This window comes from Panulirus ornatus, chromosome 1, assembly GCF_036320965.1.
Source record: "Panulirus ornatus isolate Po-2019 chromosome 1, ASM3632096v1, whole genome shotgun sequence".
Classification (NCBI taxonomy): Eukaryota; Metazoa; Arthropoda; class Malacostraca; order Decapoda; family Palinuridae; genus Panulirus; species Panulirus ornatus.
This window is the reverse complement of record NC_092224.1, coordinates 55,870,743-55,876,742: the sequence shown is the minus strand read 5'-3', so window position 1 is coordinate 55,876,742 and position 6,000 is coordinate 55,870,743. Positions and strand designations below refer to the sequence as shown.

Here is a 6,000-nt window from a genome sequence, read left to right as displayed (position 1 = left end):
GTTTCTCACATGAATCAGCCACCAGCGCTGTATCATCAGCGAACAACAACTGACTCACTTCCCAAGTTCTCTCATCCCCAACAGACTTCATACTTGCCCCTCTTTCCAGGACTTATTATCATTATTATTATTATTATTATTATTATTATTATTATTATTATTATTATTATTGTTGTTGTTGTTATTATTACTATTATTATCATAATTATCGTTATTGTTATTATCATTATCATTTTTTATCATCATTATTATCATGAATCATTATCACTATTATCGTAACGGTGACGAATATTACAATAATGGTGCTGAAACTGATGATTATGATGAAGATAATGACAAATAATGATAGTTGTGATAACATAATGACAGCCTTGATGATAATGAGGATAGTGATAATGTTCTTGTGTTGACATTAATGATAATGACTCATGAATGTGATGGTGATGAATATAATGAATCCATCAGGGCGAGTAAAATAACCGCAAATGAAAAAAAAATAATATCGTATTCATTGTAAAATTTGATCTCAAATCCGGAATCTTTGATAAAAGTGTTCGGATGTTAGATCATTTTTTTTTTCCGGATTACGGATACCGCCCTTTTCCGGTAAGGCTTGCTAGTTTCAAATGTGATTTCTATGTAACGTATGTAAATATATACCATAAGAAAACAATCGCAAAACATTTCTAGACGGTCCTTGTCAACAGTTGCTCGTCGTCTCAACCTCTAGTTCGAGTAATAGAGAGTAAGTAAGACTTGGGTTAACATAGAGAAAATGAATGGTGGGGACTGGACGCTTGTGGGACGAAGGGCATAACCCAGGTCAAAGGTTATACATGGTGTGTGTGTGTGTGTGTGTGTGTGTGTGTGTGTGTGTGTGTGTGTGGTTAGAATGATCTCGAACACCTGGCGATGTTATTCAACTTTATGGACCACTGTGAACTAGGCGATGAGTCGGCTTTAACGACCCAGGCAGTGACGGTGGATCAACAAGCCTCAACTAACCAACCGGTCGACCATCATGTGGTGGTGATGGTAGACCATCATGTGGTGGTGATGGTACTGTCAATGTTGGTGTGGTACTGGGGGTGGTGGTACTGGTAATGCTGATGAGGTAGTGGTGGTGGTACTGGTAATGCTGGTGTGGTAGTGATGGACGAACTGGTAATGCTCGTGTAGTGCTGGTGGTACCGATAATGCTGGTGTGGGAGTACTGGCGGTACTGGTAATGCTGGTGTGGTAGCGGTGGCAGTACTGGTAATGCTCGTGTGGTAGTGCTGGTGGTACTGGTAATGCTAGTGTGGTAGTGCTGGTAATGCTAGTGTGGTAGTGCTGGTGGTTCTGGTAATGCTGGTGTGGGAGTACTGGCGGTACTGGTAATGCTGGTGTGGTAGCGGTGGCAGTACTGGTAATGCTCGTGTGGTAGCGGTGGCAGTACTGGTAATGCTCGTGTGGTAGTGCTGGTGGTACTGGTAATGCTAGTGTGGTAGTGCTGGTAATGCTAGTGAGGTAGTGGTGGTGGTAGTGGTAATGCTGGTGTGGTAGTGGTGGTGGTACGGGTAATGCTGGTGTGGTAGTGGTGGTGGTATTGGAAATACTGGTGTGGACGTGAGGGTGTTACTGGTAATGCTGGTGATGTGGTGTTGGTACTGTCAATGCTGGTGTGGTAGTGGTGGTAGTTGTGATAATGCTGGTGTGGTAGTGGTGGTCGTACTGGTAATGCTGGTGTGGTAGTGAGGGTGGTACTGGTAATGCTAGTGTGGTAATGGTCGTGGCACTGGCAATGCTAGTGTGGTAGCGGTGGCAGTACTGGTAATGCTAATGTGGTAGTGCTGGTGGTACTGGTAATGCTGGTGTGGTACTGGTGGTGGTAATGCTAGTGTGGTAATGATGGTAGTATTGGTAATGCTAGTGTGGTGGTGGTGGTGGTGGTACTGGTAATGCTGGTGTGGTAATGGTGGTAGTACTGGTAATGCTGGAGGTAGTGGTGATGGTACTGGTAATGCTGGTGTGGTAGCAGTGGTAATGCTGGTGTGGTAGTGGTGGTGGTAACTGGTAATGCTAGTGTGGTAATGGTGGTGTTACTCGTAATGCTGGTGAGGTAGTGCTGGTGGTACTGGTAATGCTGGTGTGGTACTGGTGGTGGTACTGGTAATGATAGTGTGGTACTGGTGGTGGTACTGGCAATTCTAGTGTAGTTCTGGTAGCACTGGTAATGCTAGTGTGGTAGTGGTCGTGGTACTGGTAATGCTGGTGTGGTAGTGGTGGTGGTACTGGTAATGCTAGTGTGGCAGTGGATGTGGTACTGGTAATGCTGGTGTGGTAGTGGTGGTGGTACTGGTAATGCTGGTGTGGTAGTGGTGATGGTAATGGTAATGCTGATGAGGTAGTGATGGTGGCACTGGTAATGCTGGTGTGGTAGTGGTGGTACTGGTAATGCTAATGTGGTAGTGGTGGTGGTACTGGCAATGCTGGTGTGGTAGTTCTGGCAGTACTAGTAATGCTAGTGTGGTAGTGGTGGTGGCACTGGTAATGCTTGTGTGGTAGTGGTGGTGGTACTGGTAATGTTAGTGTGGTAGTGGATGTGGTACTGGTAATGCTGGTGTGGTAGTACTGGTAATGCTAGCATGGTAGTGGTGGTAGTACTGGTAATGCTAGCGTGGTAGTGGTGGTGGTACTGGTAATGCTCTGTGTTAGTAGTGGTAGTGCTGGTAATGCTGAGGTAATAGTGGTGGTACTGGTAATGTTGGTGTAGTAGTGGTGTTGGTACTGGTAATGACGGTGAGGTAGTGATGGTGGTACTGGTAATGCTGGTGTGGTAGTGGTGGTACTGGTAATGCTAGTGTGGTAGTGGTGGTGGTACTGGCAATGCTGGTGTGGTAGTTCTGGCAGTACTAGTAATGCTGGTGAGGTAGTGGTGGTGGTACTGGTAATGCTGGTGTCGTAGAGGTGGTGGTACTGGTAATGCTGTTATGGTAGTGGTGATACTGGTAATGCTGGTGTGGTAGTGGCGATGGTACTGGTAATGCTAGTGGTAGTGGTGGTAGTACTGGTAATGCTGGTGTGGTAATGGTGGTGGTACCAGTAATGCTGGTGAGATAGTGGTGGTGGTACTGGTAATGCCAGTGAGGGAGTGGTGGGAGTAATAGTAATGCTAGTGTAGTAGTGGTACTAGTAATGCTGGTGTGGTAGTGTTGGTGTTACTGGTAATGATGGTGTCATAGTGGTGGTGGTACTGGTAATGCTACCGTGGTAGTGGTGGTTGTACTGGTAATGCTAGTGTGGTAGTGGTGGTGGTACTAGTAAAGTTGTTGGCAGTGGTGTTAGTACTAGAAATGCTGGTGTGGCAGTGGTGGTAGTACTAGTAATGCTGGTGAGGTAGTGGTGGTAGTACTGGTAGTGCTGGTGAGGTAGTGGAGGTGGTAGTGGTAATGCTGATGAGGTTGTGGTGGTGGTACTGGTAATGCTGGTGTGGTAGTGGTGGTGGTACTGGTAATGCTAGTGTGGTAGTGGTGGTGGCACTGGTAATGCTGGTGATGAAGTGATGGTGAGTGGTGGTGGTAGTGGTAATGCCGGTGTGGTAGTGGTGGTAGTGATCGTGCTGGTGTGGTAGTAGTGGTAGTACTGGTAATGCTGGTGTGGTAGTCAGGATGGTACCGGTAATGATGGTGTGGTAATGGTGGTGGAACTGGCAATGTTGGTGTGGTAGCGGTGGTAGTACTGGTAATGCTAGTGTGGTAGTGGTGGTGGTGCTGGTAATAGTGGTGTGGTAGTACTGGTAATGCTAGTGTGGTAGTGGTGGTAGTACTGGTAATGCTAGTGTGGTAGTGGTGTTGGTACTGGTAATGCTAGTGTGATAGTGGGGTAGTACTGGTAATGCTGGTGAGGTAGTGGTGGTGGCACTGGTAATGCTGATGTGGTAGTGGTGGTAGTACTGGTAATGCTGGTGTGGTAGGGGTGGTGGTACTGGTAATGCTGGTGTGGTAGTGGTGGTGGTACTGGTAATGCTGGTGAGGTATTCGTGGTGGTACTGGTAGTGCTGGTGTGGTAGAGGTGGTGGTACTGGTAATGCTGGTATGGTAGTGATGGTGGTGGTGGTGGTGGTGGTACTGGCAATACTGGTGAGATAGTTCAGGCAATATTGGTAATGCTAGTGTGGTAGTGGTGGTGGTAATGGTAGTGCTGGTGTGGTAGTGGTGGTAGTGCTGGCAATGCTGGTGAGGTAGTGGTGGTGGTACTGGTAATGCTAGTGAGGTTGTGGTGGTAGTACTGGTAATGTTGGTGTGGTAGTGGTAGTGGTACTGGTAATGCTAGTGTGGTGGTGGTGGTGGTGGTGGTACTGGCAATACTGGTGAGGTAGTTCTGGCAGTAATGGTAATGCTAGAGTGGTACTGGTGGTGGTACTGGTAATGCTGGTGTGGTAGTGGTGGTAGTGCTGGTAATGCTGGTGTGGTAGTGGTGGTGGTACTGGTAATGCTGGTGTGGTAGTGGAAGTGGTACTGGTAATGCTGGTGAGGTATTGGTGGTGGTACTGGTAATGCTGGTGGTGGTGGTACTGGTAATGCTAGTGTGGTGGTGGTGGTGGTGGTGGCAATACTGGTGAGGTAGTTCTGGCAGTATTGGTAATGCTAGTGTGGTAGTGGTGGTGGTACTGGTAATGCTGGTGTGGTAGTGATGGTAGTACTGGTAATGCTGGTGTGGTAGTGGTGGTGGTACTGGTAATGCTAATGTGGTGGTGGTGGTGGTGGTTTTTACAATACTGGTGAGGTAGTTCTGGCAGTATTGGCAATGCTATTGTAGTAGTGGTGGTGGTACTGGTAATGCTGGTGTGGTAGTGGTGATGGTACTGGTAATGCTGGTGTGGTAGTGGTGGTGGTACTGGTAATGCTAATGTGGTGGTGGTGGTGGTGGTTTTTACAAAACTGGTGAGGTAGTTCTGGCAGTATTGGCAATGCTATTGTAGTAGTGGTGGTGGTACTGATAATGCTGGTGTGGTAGTGGTGAAAGTACTGGTAATGCTGGTGTGGTAGTGGTGGTGGTACTGATAATGCTAATGTGGTGGTGGTGGATTTTGCAATACTGGTGAGGTAGTTCTGGCAGTATTGGCAATGCTAGTGTGGTGATGTTGGTAGTACTGGTAATACTGGAGGTAGTGGTGATGGTACTGGTAATGCTGGTGTGGTAGTAGTGGTAGTGGTGGTAGTAGTGGTAATGCTGGTGTGGCAGTGGTGATGGTAACTGGTAATTCTGGTGTGGTAATGGTGGTGGTACTCGTAATGCTGGTGAGGTAGTGCTGGTGGTACTGGTAATGCTGGTGTGGTACTGGTGGTGGTACTGGTAATGCTGGTGTGGTAGTGGTGGTGGTACTGGCAATGCTGGTGTGGTAGTTCTGGTAGCACTGGTAATGCTAGTGTGGTAGAGGTAGTAGTACTGGTAATGCTGGTGTGGTAGTGGTGGTGGTACTGGTAATGCTAGTGTGGCAGTGGATGTGATACTGGTAATGCTGGTGTGGTAGTGGTGGTGGTACTGGTAATGCTGGTGTGGTAGTGGTGGTGGTAATGGTAATGCTGGTGAGGTAGTGATGGTGGCACTGGTAATGTTGGTGTGGTAGTGGTGGTACTGGTAATGCTAGTGTGGTAGTAGTGGTGGTACTGGCAATGCTGGTGTGGTAGTTCTGGCAGCACTACTAATGCTAGTGTGATAGTGGTGGTGGCACTGGTAACGCTGGTGTGGTAGTGGTGGTGGTGCTGGAAATGCTAGTGTGGTAGTGGATGTGGTACTGGTAATGCTGGTGTGGTAGTACTGGTAATGCTAGTGTGGTAGTGGTGGTAGTACTGGTAATGCTAGTGTGGCAGTGGTGGTGGTACTGGTAATGCTGGAGTGTTAGTGGTGGTAGTGTTGGTAATGCTGGTGAGGTAATGGTGGTGGTACTGGTAATGTTGGTGTAGTAGTGGTGTTGGTACTGGTAATGCTGGTGAGGTAGTGATGGTGGTACTGGTA

At 47.5% G+C, this 6,000-nt stretch overlaps 1 protein-coding gene across 1 annotated transcript in view; it reads left to right on the top strand.

The window, feature by feature from the left end:
* Window positions 1-6,000, top strand: part of LOC139749104 (uncharacterized) — a 593,058-nt gene that overhangs the window by 295,173 nt on the left and 291,885 nt on the right.